Source organism: Macaca fascicularis, chromosome 10 (assembly GCF_037993035.2).
Source record: "Macaca fascicularis isolate 582-1 chromosome 10, T2T-MFA8v1.1".
Classification (NCBI taxonomy): Eukaryota; Metazoa; Chordata; class Mammalia; order Primates; family Cercopithecidae; genus Macaca; species Macaca fascicularis.
Window position 1 is genome coordinate 102,520,214 of NC_088384.1, and position 19,864 is coordinate 102,540,077.

The 19,864-nt window shown below is 41.6% G+C and overlaps 1 protein-coding gene and 1 pseudogene across 12 annotated transcripts in view; both read right to left on the minus strand.

The window, feature by feature from the left end:
- ZNF334 (zinc finger protein 334) overlaps window positions 1–19,864 on the minus strand; it is a 58,219-nt gene that overhangs the window by 2,071 nt on the left and 36,284 nt on the right. For 11 of the 12 annotated variants that reach the window (XR_012419482.1, XR_012419483.1, XR_012419486.1 and 8 more), the window contains 2 exons: window positions 17,265–17,452; window positions 5,597–5,861 (listed from right to left, as the gene is read on the minus strand). The gene's annotated coding sequence lies outside the window, so the exon portion shown is untranslated. The remainder of the gene's footprint in view (window positions 1–5,596; window positions 5,862–17,264; window positions 17,453–19,864) is intronic. The other variant, XR_012419478.1, reaches the window with a different exon arrangement.
- On the minus strand, window positions 6,543–7,729 carry LOC102122268 (E3 ubiquitin-protein ligase makorin-1 pseudogene; annotated as a pseudogene).

Consider the following 19,864-nt stretch of genomic DNA (forward strand, 5'->3'; position numbering starts at 1 on the left):
ACCACTGCCTGCAAGTCTCCCTTGGGAACCTGAGAACTGCGGAGGGCACAGACAGATGGACTTCGAGGTTCCCAGAGGCCTCAGTCACACAGTATCCCCAGGGTTCTGCAGAAACACCAAGAAATCTCCAAGAGCCTTAAGGGAAGGCTCAGTCCTTACACACTCCGGTTGGCCCATAGAGACATGCCACTCTGCTAAGTGCTGTGAAGCATGCGATCTGGAAATAAAACTGGAGCTTGCATCCCAGATCCTTCACTTGCTAGCCATGTGACTTCACATCCAGAGTGTTGGTTTTCTTCTCAGTTAAAATGGGGTGGGTAACACCGACTTTACAGAGGGTCTTTGAGAATCAAATGATACGCCGCATGAAAAGAACAGTGGGAAAGGCAGGCCACATTTCCAGAGTGCTTAGAAAATGCCACGAGCTGTGCGGAGTGCTTTAGAGGTGCTCTCTTATTCAAGACTCAGAACGACCCTGAGGCAGGTTTTAGAAATCACTTCATTTTACAGATGGGGAAACTGAGTCTTAGAGGTTAGGTTCATCGCTGCGTTCATGGAGATCCAGTGACAGAGCTAGGATGCGAACTGGTCTTACTTTCAAACTCAGACTCTGTAATGGGCTTGCTAAGGTAGGAATGATAGTATAGCATAAAGTAAACGTTGTAAGAATTGTTCTCACCCCCGCTGGAGTCGTGGGTTTGACCAGCTGATAATGGTTGCCCAGGGCACCTGCGAATTAGAGGCGCTTCTGGAAACAGCTCTTTAACATGTGAATGCCTTTTCCTGGAGCCCTTTATTCTGCTCAGGAAACCTGCTCCCTCAGCCCTTATCTTCTTCGTGGAACCAGCAGATCCGCAGCGGATCTCCTCCTCCGTCACTTGTTTTCTAGACGGACAGATGCAGGGCAGACTCGGGAACAAATGCCATGGGGTCTGATTCCGCGTAGGATTTGCGCAAATTTTTGCTTCCACAGGCTGTGAACACAAACCTACCTCAAGCCCCGCAAAGCAACCCTCCAAGCTAGCCTCTCGCCCGCGGAGCACAGACTTAGTGCAGCACCTGGTCGCTGAGTTACGCGTAGACGCGGAGGCTCCACGCTGATCCGAGACAGGAGTAAGGAACAATGAGGAAGAACTGCACATGCGCAGACAGGGCTGCCAAGGACCGGTTGCCCCCCGGGGCGATCCATCAAATTCCAGACTCCGTTTCCCACAAGTCTCCGCGCCCCCTTCCTTAGGGAACTTCTTTTTTTTTTTTTTTTTTTTTTTTTGAGACGGAGTCTCGATCAGTCGTCCAGGCTGGGGTGCAGTGGCCGGATCTCAGCTCAGCTCCGCCTCCCGGGTTTACGCCATTCTCCTGCCTCAGCCTCCCGAGTAGCTGGGACTACAGGCGCCCGCCACCTCGCCCGGCTAGTTTTTTGTATTTTTTTTTTAGTAGAGACGGGGTTTCACCATGTTAGCCAGGATGGTCTCGATTTCCTGACCTCGTGATCCGCCCGTCTCGGCCTCCCAAAGTGCTGGGATTACAGGCTTGAGCCACCGCGCCCGGCCAGGGAACTTCTTAAAAGTTTCTGGCTTATTTGGCGAGTTGGGGGATTTGTGGTCCAAAGTCACCACCGCGCTCGGCCAGGGAACTTCTTAAAAGCTTCTGGCTTATTTGGCGAGTTGGGGGATTTGTGGTCCAAAGTCACCACCGCGCTCGGCCAGGGAACTTCTTAAAAGCTTCTGGCTTATTTGGCGAGTTGGGGGATTTGTGGTCCAAAGTCACTTCTACTTTTGTTTGGAGCCCTAGTTCCCTTCCTCATAACCCACCAGGTAGGGGATTTGAACGCGCTCCACGTATAATCAGTGTCACTTTAGATGCAAAGGTACCGTGAGAAGGAAAGGTGGTTTGTCAACTGCACATCCGAAAACAAAATTAATGAAAGCCAAGCAACATAGTGGAATATTTATAGAAAATAAAGCAAAGCAATAAGTAAAAGATTAATAACCACGACCAGCAAGCTTTCTCCCCAGAATGCAAATATTACCTCCACCTGAAACTGGATTTCAAAAGTAAAAATCTCACGTAATGGCAAATACACATAAATCAAAGGAAAATTTCATCTAAGAAGCACACTCAGAATCTCCCCTTCCAGAGATGACCATGGTCAATGTTAGGTGATATTGAAATGGGACCCCAAAATCTCAATGAGCTATTTGGGTCTTTTCATTGAACATGTTGTTAAAAATTTTCTTACCCTTTTACACTTTTTACTTTGAAATATTTTAAACTTACAGAAAAGTTTCAGGGATGATTTATTCTGAATGATCATCTGTAAACCATTTACTCAGATTCACCATCAGCAAATAATCTGCCTCCCCACCTTCTGTTTCTCTTCTCATCCTTATCACTATTTGAGGGTAAGTTACAAATATGAACTGTCACACCTAAAACTTTAGCATGTATCTCCTAGAACAAGGGCATTTTTAAAAACATAACCACAATTATCAAAATTGTTTAAACATAACCACAATTATCAAATCCAAGAACTCAGATATAATATTATTATCTAAAACCTAGGTCATACTCAAATTTTACCCATTGTTCTAATAATATCCTTTATAATTTTTTTTCTGATCTGGGTTCAATTGAGGATCATTTTTACATAGAGTTGTCATATCATTTAGACCACTTTAATCTAGTTCCTTGGCCTTTCTCTGTCTTTCAAGACATTGTTAATTTTGAAGAGGACGCATCAGTTGTTTTGAAGAATGTTCCTTTATTTGGGTTTGTCTGATTGTTTCTGTCAGGCCTCTGAGCCCAAGATAAGCCATCATATCCCCTGGGCCTGCACGTACATATCTAGATGGCCTGAAGTAACTGAAGAATCACAAAAAAAGTGAAAATGGCCTGTTCCTGCCTTAACCGATGACATTACCTTGTGAAATTCCTTCTCCTGGCTCATCCTGGCTCAAAAGCTCCCCTGAGCACCTTGTGACCCCTACCCCTGCCCACCAGAGAACAACGCCCTTTGACTGTAATTTTCCTCTACCTACCCAAATCCTATAAAACAGCCCCACTCCTATCTCCCTTCACTGACTCTTTTCGGACTCAGCCTGCCTGCACGCTGGTGAAATAAACAGCCTTGTTGCCCACGCAAAGCCTGTTTGGTGGTCTCTTCAGACGGAAAGTTTCCTCATAATGCGACTCAGGTTATACATTTCTTGGCAGGAATCCTACATAAGGAATGTTGTGTTCTTCTTGGTGTATCATGCTAGGTCAGTGGGATAATGTCAGTTTATCCCACTTCTGGTAAAAAAAATTTTTGGCACAGCTCTCCTTTATTAATCTACCCTTTTGGTAACAATTCCTTGATCACAAATCTAGCACAGGTAGCCGAAAGATACAAAAGTACCATAGACTTTGTATTGACTCAAGTTGGATGATGACTTTTATGCTAAAATTAACACATACTGAAGAGATAAAAAGTTCCCAAAGTTTACACACGTAAATACAAAGTGAGTACAATTTTAAATAAAGGATGATTACTTTTCAAATTATTTAAAGGGAAGCCTATCTTCAAACACCCTAGGAACAAGCCACTCAACACTACGTAACCTTGGAAGAGCTCTGAAAGAGTATTTTTTCCACCAGCAAACCAAAACACACACCAATTGGCAGTAGACAGATGCATGTCTTTTTACTAAGAAATGGATATTACACAAATGCATATTTATGGCATAATTTTACTTCATGTGAATAACTGCTAAAGCATGACACCAGGCCGGGCGCAGTGGCTCAGGCCTGTAATCCTAGCACTTTGGGAGGTCGAGGTGGGCGGATCATGAGGTCAGGAGATCGAGACCATCCTGGCTAACACGGAGAAACCCTGTCTCTACTAAAAATGCAAAAAATTAGCCGGGCATGGTGGCGGGTGCCTGTAGTCCCCACTGCTGGGGAGGCTGAGGCAGAAGAATGGTGTGAACCCGGAAGGCGGAGTTGCAGTGAGCCGAGAGCACACCACTGCGTGCTAGCCTGGGCGACAGAGTGAGACTCCGTCTCAAAAAAAAAAAAAAAAAAGGCATGACACCATATGAAGTAATGGTAAATAATTAAAAGCTTATTTAATGAACATAAATAAATTGAAACTAAGAAGTGCAAAACTAAAATGGTAATAGAAAAATAAAGAATTTAATAAAACACAGTTAGAAGAATTACAAAATACTCTTCTGAATACCTGCTATGAAATTATCTATACCCATGAAGAACAGGCATTTTCCAATATTAAATTGGTGCATTGTGGTCATACTCCATAATAGATACTGAAAAGCATCATCTGTAAAAATGATTTTTTGTTTTACCTGGGAAATGTGCTTCTTACAAAAAGGTGGCTGCAAAATACAAGAGACTTTGGCAACTGTTAGTCCAAACTGCACCATTTTGTAAGCCCCCTGCCATTTTGCAGACCTTGGTCAAAGTGAAACATTCCACGGGGGTTCAGGTCATGAGAAATATTCTTATCATTCCCTGCCGGGCAAGGGCCCAACTGAAGACACATCCCTATCATATCCTGCTGGACAAAGGTCCAAGGAACATCTTATCACATCCCACTGGAAAAAGGGCCAAACTGCTTGACCATAGGTACATCTTACCAATATCCTGCCGGGCAGTAAGTCAGATGGCCCAGACCCCTCCTGCCCATACCTATAAGTACCCCAGCCTGTAAGTGGTCAGACTCTGGCTTTAAGCTGACCCCCCATCTCTGCAGGTTTCTGCAATATGCCTGTGTTGCTGTTGAGCCCCCCTCTCTCTCTGTGTCTTTCTTTAACCCTCACCTTCCCTTCAAAGCCAAACAGCAACAATTACTTGTTTTTTACTTAAAGTTAAAGAACGAGTGGGATCCAAGGAACCAAGTGGTAGACCAGGAGCATGTCCAAGTTATTTTCAGGAAACAGAGCAACAAAGCACAAAGGCAATAGAAATCCTTTTAATAACTTAGCTTGTCTCAGGGATTACCATCTCCTCCCCTTTAGTAGAAAAGTGTGACTTATTACTGTAGACCAATTACTCCACTACAGTAAACACCTTAGAATGTAGTTTTGAATCACATCTGTCTACCTGAAAGCTCAGAGGTAAAATTAGGCAAGTACCCACAAAAACAAACACAACACACTCAACAACAAAACATCTCGAATGGGGACAAAGGTTTTTCAAAAATTGCCTAGACTAAAAAGCCTAGATTGTAAACAGTAAATACAATTCTGTATCCACCCCCAGTTTGTGTTAATATGTAGGATAACCAGATAGTTTTAACTGTATGGCTAAGCCATTTTTTTATTTATATAGACAGACAGAGCTAGCACTGCTTTGTCCTTTAAAATTTATCTGCCACACAAGGCTTAAACCACTAAACCAAGTGTCTCTACTAAGGCTAAGAATACTGCATCTATGCAGGGATGAGAAGCTTATCACATACTCACACTCACACACACCAAGCTCTTGGGAGTCAACTTTCAACTCTCCATTGATTTTATGCCCCTCTATCTTTATTTGCATTCTTTCTCAATTTTCCTATCATACAAAACATGGTAGGGCTGGGCACGGCGGCTCATACCTGTAATGCCAGCACTTTGGGAGGTCGAGGTGCGAGGATCAGCTGAGATCAGGAGTTCAAGACCAGCCTGGCCAACATGGTGAAACCCTGTCTCTACCAAAAATACAAAAATTAGCCAGGCGTGGTGGTGCATGCCTGTAGTCCCAGCTAATTGGGAGGCTGAGGCAGGAGAATTGCTTGAACCTGGGAGGGGGAGGTTGCAGTGAGCCGAGATCGTGTGACTGTTCTCCAGCCTGGGAGCCTGGGTGGCAGAGTGAGACTCCATCTAAAACAAACAACAAACAAAACACATAATAGAAATCTCAACACATTCGCACCTCGTTCTGGTGACCCAGTAGTATTACTTGTGTACAATTAAGCAAGAGACCAAAATCACAGAGCAAGTGGACAGGGTGGGAATCACAGGGTAGGGAACAGATATAAAAACACAGATGTGCAGATTTCAGCAGAAAACTCAAGGATCCACACCCTGTGTTGGAGCAGAAGACTCTTTACAAGTGCACATCCCTTCAGCCATCGCTCCTATCCTTGGACTGGAAAGCAGGGCCACAGCTTTTGCTTTTGAACCTAGGGTCCTCAAAACGAGCGTGTGGAGTCCATAAATACAATCTGGTTGAAAACAGATGACACAACACACCTACATGAACTGTCTGACTGTTAAATTCATGTTACAAAACACTAACTTCAGGATTTATTTTTGAATCTTTTTTCCACAGAGAAAGTAACACACCTCTTGGGGAAAGGTCACAGATTGAGAAGACAGGCCCTGGGTAAAAATTAAGACAGCACCTGGAGTTGATAGGCCTGCCTAGGAGAGAAACACGGGCACTGTCACACTGCCACAGGGGACTGCTGCTGAGGTCAGCAGGCCAGTCCACATGCCACGCAAGGTGGCTATTGAGCCAAGTCATAAAAATCTTCCAAATCAACATGGAACAAGTCCCACTCATTTTCAAAGTCTGTCAGTTCATCGTCCCCATCTGCCACGAGCATAAGCAACATCTCACCCAGCTCAAAGGTGACAACCTCTTCTTCATTGTGGTCAAAGGGGTCATTGTTCTCTCTTTCCTCAATGAACTCCTAGAAGTGGTTCCTTCACTGGGCCCAGTATCTGCTTGCCTGTCTCTGTGTATCCTTTCTATGGCCATCAGGGAATACCTGCTTGTAAAAACACATCCCCCAAGATAGGCAGCTCCCCCGTCCTTCATCAAAATCCCTGCACGCCTGGCTGCTCATTGCCTCCTTAACTTTCTGGATGAGTTTCTGCTTCTCTTCTTTCTCCCACCCGGTGCTCACTGGGAATGACAAAGTTAGATGTGATCCAGTATTCTGGGTAGGACACTATGATCTTGCTGTCAAATAGCTTAGTGCCCTTCCACTTGTGAATACACTTGAGACAGTAGGTGTGGCTGCAGCTGGAGAGGATCCCAAAGCCACGCTCACCGGTGCTGGCTTTCTCACAGGCCACCTTCATGCAGATCCCACACACCATATCCTTGCTGCACTGCACAGCCAGTGAGAGCTCTGTTTCCTTCTCATGGGCCTCAGAGCAAGATTTTTACATGCTGTGGTCTCTGGGCAGCATCCATTGGAGGTAGGACCTGCAGCTTACATGATCACATGACTCTCTGTGGAGACACACACAGTTCTACCCATTTCCATCTCTCCCACTGCAGCCTAGGGGCAAAGCGGCTTCTTTGTTATCACAGCTGTTTGCTCTTTCTCTGATTCTCCCTTGGTCACTGCAGAAAGAGGCAGCATGGCTGCAGTAGAGTTGCCTGGGAACAAACTGAACAGCATCCACCAGTCCTCTGAACACGCTCCTACAGTTGCAAAGTTTGAATTGGACTCAGCTTCGCCTGTATTCGTTTCAACAAGCGGTCCAACTATGAACGAGAGACTTGAGGAAGCAGCAAGGGATGATTTTGTAGTTAGATCTGTAGCAGTTGCTTCTTTCCGTTTCAGTGGCTTGCTGAGTTCACGTCTGCAGCGGCCTCCATAAACACAGCACCCTGGCTGAAAATACGTGCCCACTACGCCATGTGGACTGTCAGAGAGGGAGTGCAAGTAGCGACAGTTATCTCCTTCCTTACAAATCCCATGCACAAAATACCAGTAGGTGACCTGTTCAGTTCAGCCGTTGCTGCAGCTACTGCCACTCCTTCTTCCCAACCCCAGGGACGGGGGTGGTGACTGTGGGATAGGGGTGGGATAGCTGACAATGCAGGTCCTGCTCCTGATATTGTGGCTGTTGTTTTGGGAGCTGCAGCCTCCACTGTGACTGTTTATCCCACACGCCCATTTTTGGCAAGATTAACTTTGATCCCATGGTTAAGATGATGTGTAGGCCAATATACTTTTATATCAATTGTTTCTTTTCTGCTGCTGCTGCTAATAATAACTTTAAAATAGTAAGCTCCAGCCAGGCACGGTGGCTCAGGCCTGTAATCCCAGTTCTTTGGGAAGCCAAGGCAGCAGATTCACTTGAGACCAGGAGTTTGAGACCATCCTGGGCAACACAGTATAACCCCCTCTCTAAAAAACAAAACAAACACAAAAACACTAGAAAAAATTAGCTGGGTATGATGGTGCACACCTATAGTCCCAGCTACTCAGGGAGCTGAGGTAGGAGGATCATGTGAGTCTGAGTGGTCAAGGCTGTAGTGAGCTATGATCGTGCCACTGCACTCCAGCCTGTCCCAGCACTTTGAGAGGCTGAGGCAGTCGGATCATGAGATCAGGAGATTGAGACCATCTTGGCTAACATGGTGAAACCCCATCTCTACTGAAATACAAACAAAAATTGCCAGGCGTGGTGGCAAGTGCCTGTAGTCTCAGCTTCTCAGGAGGCTGAGGCAGGAGAATGGCATGAACCCAGGAGATGGAGTTTGCAGTGAGCCGAGATCGTGCCACTGCACTCCAGCCTGGGCGACAGAGCGAGACTCTGTCAAAAAAAAAAAAAAAAAAAAAAGCTGGGCGCGGTGGCTCACGCCTGTAATCCCAGCACTTTGGGAGGCCGAGGCAGGTGGATCATCTGAGGTCGGGAGTTTGAGACTAGCCTGACCAACATGGAGAAACCCCATCTCTACTAAAAATACAAAATTAGCTGGGCATGGTGGTGCATGCCCGTAATCCCAGCTACTCAGGAAGGCTGAGGCAGGAGAATCGCTTGAACCCGGGAGGCGGAGGTTGCAGTGAGCTGAGATCACGCCATTGCACTCCAGCCTGGGCAACAAGAGGAAAACTCCGTCTAAAAATAAAAAAATTAGACTACGAAAAAGATGAAATTTCTGGGAAAGAGGGGGAAATCATGTTAGGAAACTAGAGGTGTTGGTGGGAGAGAGGATTATCTGTCTAGCACATACAGCCTATAACACATAAATTTCATGTAGACTTTTGGCTTAACATTTTTAACAGTAAACCAGCAGGATTCTAGAGAAAATATAAAAAAATTTTCTTGCCTAATCTCTAGGTAAGAATACCAAGCCATCAAAGGCAGTGGCCACAAAAGAAATGACTGCCGAATTTTACTCTAGACAATTTAAAATCTTGCTTTTAGAAACAAACAAGTAAAAAGACACTTAGAAAATACATTTGTTAAGTATATGAAAGAAATGGTTTGTTGACTTCATTTAATTATCTCCTACACATTTATAAGAAGATTACACTACCATAAAAATGATCTATGAATATGAAGGGTAAGTAATAAAAGGGAAATGCAAATGAAGAATAAATATGTGAAAAGAGCCCATAAACTACAAATTAAAAATGCAAATGTTTATTTATTTATTTATTTTTTGAGACAGAGTCTCACTCTGTCACCCAGGCTTGAGTGCAGTGGCTCCATCTAAGCTCATTACAAACTCTGCCTCCTGGGTTCATGCAATTCTCCTGCCTCAGCCTCCCGAGTAGCTGAGATTACAGGTGCGTGCCAGCAAACCTGGATAATTCTTGTATTTTTAGTAGAAATGAGGTTTGCCATTTTGGCCAAGCTGGTCTTGAACTCCTGACCTCAGGTGACCCGTCTGCCTCAGCCTCCCAAAGTGCTGGGATTACAGGCGTGAGCCACCACACCTGGCCAAAAATGCAAATGTTTACATACACTTTTTGGCCTTTATAGTTGGCAGATTATAAAGAAAAATGATACATAGGATGGGTATCAGTTTGGGAAAATGTTAATTCTGATAATTTTTTTGGAATATAATTTCTAAAACAAATTATATTTGTTGGAGGCCACTCCACACCAAGTTGGAGACCACTCCACACCAGATTTAAAATGAGCATGCACTTTCATAGAGCAATTCTATTTCTATTAATGTGCCCTAAGGAAATAGCTGTCCAAAGATAAGTGTGTAGGTACCTTTCTCACAGTTCATGTTAACGGCAATACGCTGTAAAAAATCTAAATGTGAAAAAAGGTTAAAATAACTTGTAGAAATCTATAAGGTGAGATGCTAGGTACCCATTAAAAATTATAATGCAGGTGACTTCCTGCTGACAAGGATATAAAAGAAAAAACACATAATGTAGGGATATTCTAAGTGATATGGGTGGAGTTTACAATATTTTTAAATAAAATGTACTTTACACACAAAAGTAAGGCATTGGGTTTTTTTTTTTTGTAAAAATAACACATATTTCCTAAGGGTTTAAATATATATGTAAATACTAAACACAGGGAAAAAATTGTACCAAAAGAAAAATTAAAAATCGACTTCATCCTCACACATAACAATAGTGCAGTCTATGCCAGGATTTTGTTTACAAAGGCCTAGGAAATTCAAAACTTGCATCATTCAACACTAATATCCCCCTAGGAATAGACATGGAATAGAGAGGAGGCGTTCTCAGGGGCATAAATTTACATTATTTGTGGAATATATGTACGCTAATGCTGCCTTTTAAATATTCTCAGCTTTAGATCTGATGTTGTATTGAGTGTTCTCTACTAAATTAACTGCACAGTGCATTGTGGTGTTGGTTTAAGTATCTTTGTAGTATATTATAACATCTAATTTCCACTTCAAAGTAATTGATCTTCATGAATTTTTTTTTAAACCCTCTAAAAGCTCCACTGTTTAATGAATATTTGGATGGGACTGGTGTAGTAATTAAAATACTTAACATTTTAATAAAAGTAAATGTTAAAATAACTACCTTACAAAATCATTTAGAATATTCTAAAGCATTAGTAACAATGTGTTCATCACAGGACACTAGCAGTCATGGATCTGAATGTTAAATGAGTCTATTGTAGTTTATATGCTAAAGTGATATGGCCAAGTGTCACTGAAGTAACCAAAGTTCACAATTAGTGTTCTTTACTGCTTATAAGTGATATGACTCCTTACAAATTTTGGAAACTTTGGGAGATCTGTATGATATTGAAATTCGTATCTAATATTGATGTCGGGCAGGCAAGCCCCCAGATTAGGGCTTAGCCCAGGATGGTTTTTGGTGAGCTGGTGGTGTTGGACAGCAACTTTTACTGAGGTGGCAGTGCACAGCTGCAGCAGAAATACTGCTTGTGGAGTGGGGTTCCCTGATAGGTGGTGTGCGCAGAGTAGCAGCTCAGGGGCACTTCCACAGTTGTGTTTATACCCACAGTTTTTTTTTTTTTTTTTTTTGAGACAGAGTCTTGCTCTGTCGCCCAGGCTGGAGTGCAATGGTGCAATCTCGGCTCACTACAACCTCCGCCTCCCAGGTTCAAGTGATTCTTCCACCTCAGCCTCCTGAGTAGCTGAGATTACAGGCACCCGCCATCATGCCTGGCTAATTTTTTTTTTTTTTTTTTTTGTAGAGAGGGGGTTTCAGCATGTTGACCAGGGTGGTCTTGAACTCCTGACCTCAGGTGATTTGCCCACCTCAGCCTCCCAAAGTATTGGGATTATGGGCGTGAGCCACCGCCCCGGGCCTATAGCCACTTTTAATTATATGCACATTAACAGTCAGATTATGCAGAGATATTTAGAAAAAGGGTGGTAATCTCCAGGTTGTCAGGCCGTTGCCATGGAAAGAGGCTGTAACTTCCAGTGTTGCATGGCAACAGTAAACTGACATGGCACTCACTGGTAGGCATGTCTTATGGAGAGGGGCTTCTGCTTCTTCCCTGTTTCTTTAACCTGGTCTGCAGTCTGAACCTGCCTCTGGAGTCAAATCCCACCTCCTACCTCAATATGAGACATAATTATGAATATGATCATTCTTTGGCCTCATTTCAAATTTGTATAATTGAAATTCCTGTACTATAGGTGGCACTGTACTAAGTATTTTCGATAGTTTCACTTGAAATGTATAGATATAAACACTTGGAAATAAAGTCAAGAATACACGCTAACCTGATGACAGTACTTATTTCTCTAGAGATGATCAACGTAAATGGGACTTCTTGCTAATATTTTACTCTTTTTATCAACAAAAACATGTATTCATTTTATTTGATACATAATTAAAAATTGACCATGTGAAAATAATGGTATCAGTAGACAACACTATACCTGTAATAAGAAAAACCCAGAATCATAATCGAAAACTATCCCCCAAACTGGGAGGGAGCCAAGAGACCAAAAAATGAGTTAAGCAAGTCCAGTTTGGCAAGTAGATGAGTTTATTAGGACTTACATATATGGCACTCCTGGACAGCAGGGGGACAGCTTTAGAGATCCACCCTGCCTCCCAGCCCTAAGCTACTTTTTCATTTTTTGAGATGGAGTCTCGCTCTGTCGCCCAGGCTGAAGTGCAGTAGTGCGATTTCAGCTCACTGCAAGCTCCGCCTCCCGGGTTCACACCATTCTCCTGCCTGAGCTTCCCGAGTAGCTGGGACTACAGGTGCCCGCCACCACACCTGGCTAATTTTTTTGTATTGTTTAGTAGAGACGGGGTTTCACCCTGTTAACCAGGATGGTCTCGATCTCCTGACCTTGTGATCCGCCTACCTCGGCCTCCCAAAGTGCTGGGATTACAGACGTGAGCCACCGTGCCCAGCCCCAGGCTACTTTTAAGCAAATTTTCTGGCTTTTTGCTGACCATGTGTGCAATAAGACTGTTTTCTTGTAGATTCTTAGATACTTTCTGGGATGCTTGGGTTCATAGGGACACCTGCTCCTTGGCTGGGCACCATGACCTTGGCTCACCGGCTGGCCTTCAGGGTTCAGGCAGCAGACATACACCCTTAAGCAAACTGATGGGGGACCCATCACACTAGAGAACCACACTTGCTTAACCATATTATGAATGGGTTGGAGAATTCTAAGCTGTCTTTGCCCTTGGCTGGTGACTTCTCATATCTCATCCTCACAATTGCTACCCTTAAAATAGGGACAAGATTCACCTCACTCAGGCTTTTGTATGTAAAATAGTAGAGCTCCCAGAGCTCCTAGGATAATGCCCATCTAATATAAAATAGGTGCTCCACAAAAGACAGTTAATTTCAACTTCTCTCATTTTACAGAGAAAGAAACTAGGGCCAAATAGGGACAGTGAGTTTTTCAAGGCCCTACAGTAATTTTTATGAGTTGAGGCTGAAGCGTAGGTCCCCTGGCTGGCTGCCAATTCCCTCCCACTAGGAGATCTCCCACCACCCCCTTATTGGCTCCATCTTTCCTCCTCCTACCTCGCCTTCCACCCAAATGGTCCTTCAAGTGAAGCAAGCACTAATTCCAGGTCTCAGTTATTTCCTTCCATTTTACCAGAGAGGAACCCAAGGGACAGAGTCGGTTGAGACAAGTCCAAAGATTAAACACTACCCTTTTATGCCAATTATATTTTACCTTTTCTTTACACTTTAACCACCCAAGCATGCATTCATAAACACTCTATTTTATGCATCTGTAAACACTCTATTTTAGCTTTGCCTGTTACTTGAAGTCCAGGTACATGAAAACACACATGTTCCCTTGTGTCTATGTTTGTGACATTTGTTCATGTTACCATGTTTAGCATGTTATTTTTATTACTGTACAATATTTCAGTATATGAGTATACTGCCATGTAATTATCCATTCTACTTCTAATGGATGTTTGAATTTTTCCAGTTTATAGACATTATAGTGCTGCTATGAACATTCTTGTACACAAATTCTGGTGAACAAAAGCATGACTTTCCATAAGATATTACCTAGGACTGTAATTGCTAAGTTATAGGGTACAGATATCTTCAATTTTAGTAGATAATGCTAAAATGTCTTCTTTTTGGAAATTGTAAAAATATACTCTTCACCAACAATGTGTGTGATTCCAGTTGTTCCACATTCTTGCCAAAACTTGGTATTGTCAATCATTTTAGTTTTAGCCAATCCTTTTAATTTTAGGTGGTTGTGTGGTACCATGTCATTTTGAGATTAATTAGATTTCTCACAATTACTGATAAGGTTGAGCACCTTTTCTACACCTATTGCCCATGTTGATATTGGGTGTGTGTGACGTGCCGATTCAAGTATTTTGCTGATTTTTAAAACTGGGTTGTCTGCTATCAATTCAAAAAGGTTTTGTATATATACAGTGTAAGAACACTGTGTCAGGTGTATTTATTGCCAATACTTTCTTCCATTCTTTGGCTTGCCTCTTTTACTCTTAAAGGTGTCTTTTGAGAACAAGAGTTCTTAATTTTAATGTAGTCAAATTTATCAATCTTTTCCTTTTTGGTTAATGTGGTTTTGTCCTATTTAAGACATAATTTCCTACTTCAGATTCATGAAAATATTGTCCTATTATATCAGCGAATGCTTTGTTTTACCTTTCACAATTAGACATGAATTCACATGTGATTGATTTAAGTATATGGTGAAAGGTAGATTTATTTTTCTCTCATATAATTTCCCAGATGACTCAACACCATCTATTGAAAAGACCATTCCTTCCTCACTGCTCTGCAGTATGGCTTTTTTTCATAAGCTATATAGGTTTATTTCTGGGTTCTATATTTTGTTTCTGTCCTTTGATTATCTGTTCTTATGCCAATACCATACTTAATTACTGTAATTTAAAAATAAGTCTTAATATCTGGTAGTATAAGTCTCAACTTTGTTCTTCAAGATTGGCTGGGCTGTTCTTGGCCTTTTGCATTTCTAGGTACATTGTAATGTCAGCTTATCAATTTCCACTAAAAACCTTGCTAGGAGTTTGATAGGGATTGCATTGAATTTATCAATTAACTTGTCAAATCTTGACATCTTTACAGTATTTAGTTTTTCAATTCATGGACATAGTAATCACATTTATTTAGGTCTTTAGTTTTCCTAAGCCCTCCAAGTGCCCACTCATGTCTTTCTGGCATAATAGCAAAGTCCTCACTTTGACTTATGAGGCCCTAAATGATCTGTTTCCTGTTAACTCTTTTGACCTTCTTCCCTGCTACTCCACCCCTTGTGAATGTAGTCCAGCTATGGTGGCCTTCTTGCTGTTCTAGACCCTGAGGAGACAGCAGTGAACATATGCAAAAAGCTCTCCCTTTACGAAGTTCCCCATTCCAGTAAGGAAAACAGATAACAAACCATATCAATAAATAAAATACATAGTAAGTTAAATGGTGATGTGTAGAAGAGAAAAACATATACAGTACGGAGAAGAAATACGAAATGGCAGGAGGTTAACATTTTAGATAGAGTGGCCAAGGAAGGGCTGAGAAGATGGCTTTTAAGTCGATATTTTAAGAAAGCGAGAAAAATAACCATGTGGATTCCAGGAGGAAGGGTCTCCCAGGCAGAGAAATCAGAAAGTGTAAAAACTCTAGGACAGCCTAAATAGCTCCTTGTGTTCAAGGATCGGTAAGAAAGCTACTGAAGCTGAAAAAGAAGAGGGGTAAAGGATTAACAGGAGAATAGCTCAAGTACGTAGTGTCTCATAAGGAAGAGTGAAGATTTAGGCTTTTAATCTGGCTCACGTCGGAGCCACCAGAATGCTTAGAGCAGTGAGTGACTCTGTCTGAACTCTGTTTTAAAGGGATTGCCCTGACTGCATGGGGGCAAGGGTAGAACCAGTAATCCAGATGAGAGACGATGGTGGCTTGGATCAGAGTCGTATCAGTGAAATCATGGGAAGAGGTCAAATTCTTAATATATTTGGCAGGTAATCTGACAGGATTTGTTGATTACTAGATGTGGATATATTAGAAACAGAGAAGTCAGGGTTGATGCCTCAGCCTAAGCAACTGATTTAATTCTTTTGGTAGTTGTAGAGCTATTCATATTTTCTATTTCTTTCTGGATCAGTCAGTCAATTTTAGTAACTTCTATTTTCTAAAAGTTTATCTATTTGGTCCACTTTTACTGGCATAAATTGTTCATCCCTCTCTTTTATGGTGTTTTAAATGTATGCATCATTTATAAATAAAACTTATTTTTATTTGAAAGGATTCATTTCTTCTGTTTATTAGGCTACCCTCATATTCCAGTATGCATTATTTGTACCTTTCCTTTTCTGTTCTAAGTAAGTTTCAATAGTGTTAATTTTATTAGTCTTTTTAAATAACTGAATTTTGACTTTGTTGCTTCCTTGCATTGTATGTTTTCTATTTCAGATTGCTATTTGGTATTCTTTGTTTATACTTTGTTTTGTTGTTCCAATATCTTGAGATAAGTGCTTCATTATTACTTTTTTCTTGTATTCTTTTCAATTGTATGCATGTAAGATGATAAACTTCTCCCTAAGAACTGCTCTAACTGTACCTTGATAGACAGTTTTCTTATGATTCAGTTCAAATTATCTTTTTATTTCCTTTAGTTTGATAATCCCATTCAAGATCATTCATTCTTCATCTCCTTCTTTCCTCACTTTCCCAGATTTTAATCGTGCATTTAAAAATGGAGAACATATTATCTAAATACAGGCTCCTACCTGCTAAGGATACATTCGTCAATGAACAAGATAGACAAATCCTGGTCCCTCATGGAGTGTACATTCTAGTGAGGAAGACAAACCAATTACAAATGTATAGGGTAGCTATAAAGTTGGGAAACATGAGTAAATATTTTACTTTATATGAGCATGTTTTATAATCAATTAACACCTGCACTTGACAGAGTAGGGGAAGGTCACCCAAAGTGAGTCTACTGTGATTGTATGTATACCCCAGAATGCAGAGGGACTGGTTTGATGATTAATTTTCAAAGATGGATTGGGTGATATGGCCACATGGAATTGGCTGTGGATTCTCCAGATCTTAAACTCATCAATTACTTCTTCTGAGGGATGCTAAATGCACTGGTGAGTCTTGTGAAAATCAGAGTCAAGGCCGGGCGCTGTGGCTCATACCTGTAATCCCAGCACTCTGGGAGGCTAAGGTGGGTGGATCACGAGGTCAAGAGTTTGAGACCAGCCTGGCCAACATGGCGAAACCCTGTCTCTACAAAAAATACAAAAATTAGCTGGGTATGGTGGCACATGCCTGTAGTCCCAGCTACTTGGGAGGCTGAGGCAGAACAATCATTTGAACCCAAGAGGTGGAGGTTGCAGTGAGCCAAGACCGTGCCACTGCACTCCAGCCTGGGCAACAGAGTGAGACTCTGCCTCAAAAAAAAAAAAAAACAAAAACAAAAACAAAAAAAAACACGGGGAAATCAGAGTCAATGCACACTGAACCACACATTGCTAACTAGGGAGAAGAATCTGAATATATTGTAACATCGGTAAACAATTTTATATATATATATATATATATACACACACTCACCTATATCCAGGATTTATGGCCATCATGTAGATTGATGAGGAGTCAACGGCCAGAATAATTTGATCATGCTGATTCAAGGCCACATCTGTAGGAGTTTAAAGTCCTGTATAGAGGCCTACCACCTCTGCAAGATGCCTTGAAGTCTTTTTGCTCAAATTCTCCCTTTGTATATTGGGGCTAAAGCAAATCTAGAACAAAGAATTACTGTCAAGGCTAAGTGTAAAGTATGTGAAGTATAAAGAGTAAAATGCTAAACAGACAAAGTCTTCAATAGATACAATGACTGCATAATGTATTGCTCTAACCAGGGCACCTTTGGGGGCAAATCGGGGTGCAAATAATTTCTCTAATTGGCACAAGCTTCTATCACCTTGGTTAAATTAGGAGCTATGGTAACCCACATCAAAAATGGTAGTTTAATGAGAGAGATAGAGAAAAGAGAAGAGGGGGTGAAGGGACAGAAAGGAACAGAAAGAGAGGCATAGATAGATTATCAAAGCTGACAGGAGCTTCCAGTATCATCCAGTACTTATTCTCACCCTGTGGTTTACATGCCCTAAGGAAACTGTGGGTCTATTCCAACAAGTAAAGGAAACCACAGGATTTACTTGGCATATCTCCTTGGAGGACAAATTATACTTAATGTCACATAATAGAAGCCATTACTATTCTATGAAAAATATAAATACAGAGCAAATCACAAAATCATTTATTAAAAAAAAAAACTAACCTTTTCAATAAATGGTGCTGGAGCAATTGGATATCCATAGACTTAAAAAACCAAACCTTGACTTAAACCTCAAACTTTATACAAAAATGAACTCAAAATGAATCAAAGACATAAATGTAAAACTACAAAACTTTTAGGAAAAGTTAAAATCTTTAGACTGGAAACAAAAACGTGATCCATAAAAGAAGATATTTATAAATTAGACCTCATCAAAATTAAAAACTTTTGCTCTGTGAAAGACAAGTGAAGAGAATGAAATGACAAACTACAAAGTGGGAGAACATATTTGCAAACTACACATTTGACGAAGGGTTGGTATCTAATATATACAAAGACCTCTTGACACTCAACAGCAGGCCAGGCGCGGTGGCTCATGCCTGTAATCCCAGCACTTTGGGAGGCCAAGGCGGGCAGATCACCAGGTCAGGAGATTAAGACCATCCTGGCTAACACGGTGAAACCCTGTCTCTACTAAAAACACAAAAAATTAGCCAGGCATGGCGTCGGGCGCCTGTAGTCCCAGCTACTCTGGAGGCTGAGGCAGGAGAACGGCGTGAACCCAGGAGGCAGAGCTTGCAGTGAGCCAAGATCCCACTACTGCATTCTAGCCTGGACAACAGAGTGAGACTCTGTCTCAAAAAAAAAATCCAATTAGAAAGTGGGAAAAAGACATGAGAGGATATTTCACTGACAAGGACACACAGATGGAAAATAAGCACATGAAAAATGTTCAACATCATTAGCCAGTAAGGAAATGCAAATTAAAACCATAGTGTGATATCACTACATGCCTATCAAAATGGCTAAAATAAAAAACAGTAACACCACTAAGTGCTGGCAAGGATGTGGTGAGACTGGATCACTCACACATTGCTGGTGGGAATGTAAAATGGTACAACCACTCTGGAAAACGGTTTGGCAGTATCTTATGTGCAATTACTCTACAACCTGGCAATTTTACTACTGGGCATTTATCCCAGAAAATAAAAACATATGTTAACACAAAAACCTATACACTAATTTTCATAGTAGCTTCATTTGTAATAGCCCCAAACAGGAAGCAGCTCAGATGTCTTTCAAGGGTAAATCATTAAACAAATGGCATACATCCATACCATGGAATACTTCTCGGCAATAACAAGAAGCAAATTATCAATACATATAGTGACTTGGATGAATCTCCAGGGAATTATGTTGATGATAAAAACCAATCCCAGAAGTTATATACTGTATGATAATATTTATATAACATCCTTGAAATGATAACATTTTAGAAATGGAGAAGAGATTAGCAGTTAGTTGGGACAGGAGAGAGGGTGGGGGGACAGTGATTGTGGTTATTGAAGAAGCAAATGTGGGTAACACCAGAGATCCTGGAGGTGATGAAAATGTTCTGTAACATGACAATGGTGGTGAATACTAGAACCTACACATGATAAAACTGTATAGAATTAACACACACATACAAATGAAGTAAAGCTAAGGAAATCTGAATAAGATTGGAGAATTTTATCAACCTCAATATCCTGGTTTTGATATTGTACTATAATTTTGCAGATAACTGCAGAGAATAAAATGTGAAAAATAGGAGGGTACAGGGAATTGGTGGTTGAAGCTGGATAGGTAAATGTGGCAGGTGGGGAAGGCACCGTTTTAGGAATCTGCACTTTGGCTAGGTGTATGTCGTCAAAGAGCCTAACAGTCTAGTCTTTTTTTTTTTTTTTTAAAGCAACAGGGTCTTACTCTGTTGCCCAGGCTAGAGTGCAGTGATGTGATCATAGCTCACTGCTGCCTCGAATGCTGGGGCTCAAGTGATCTCACCTCAGCCTCCCAAGAAGCTCGGACTATAGGCACATGCCACCATACCTGG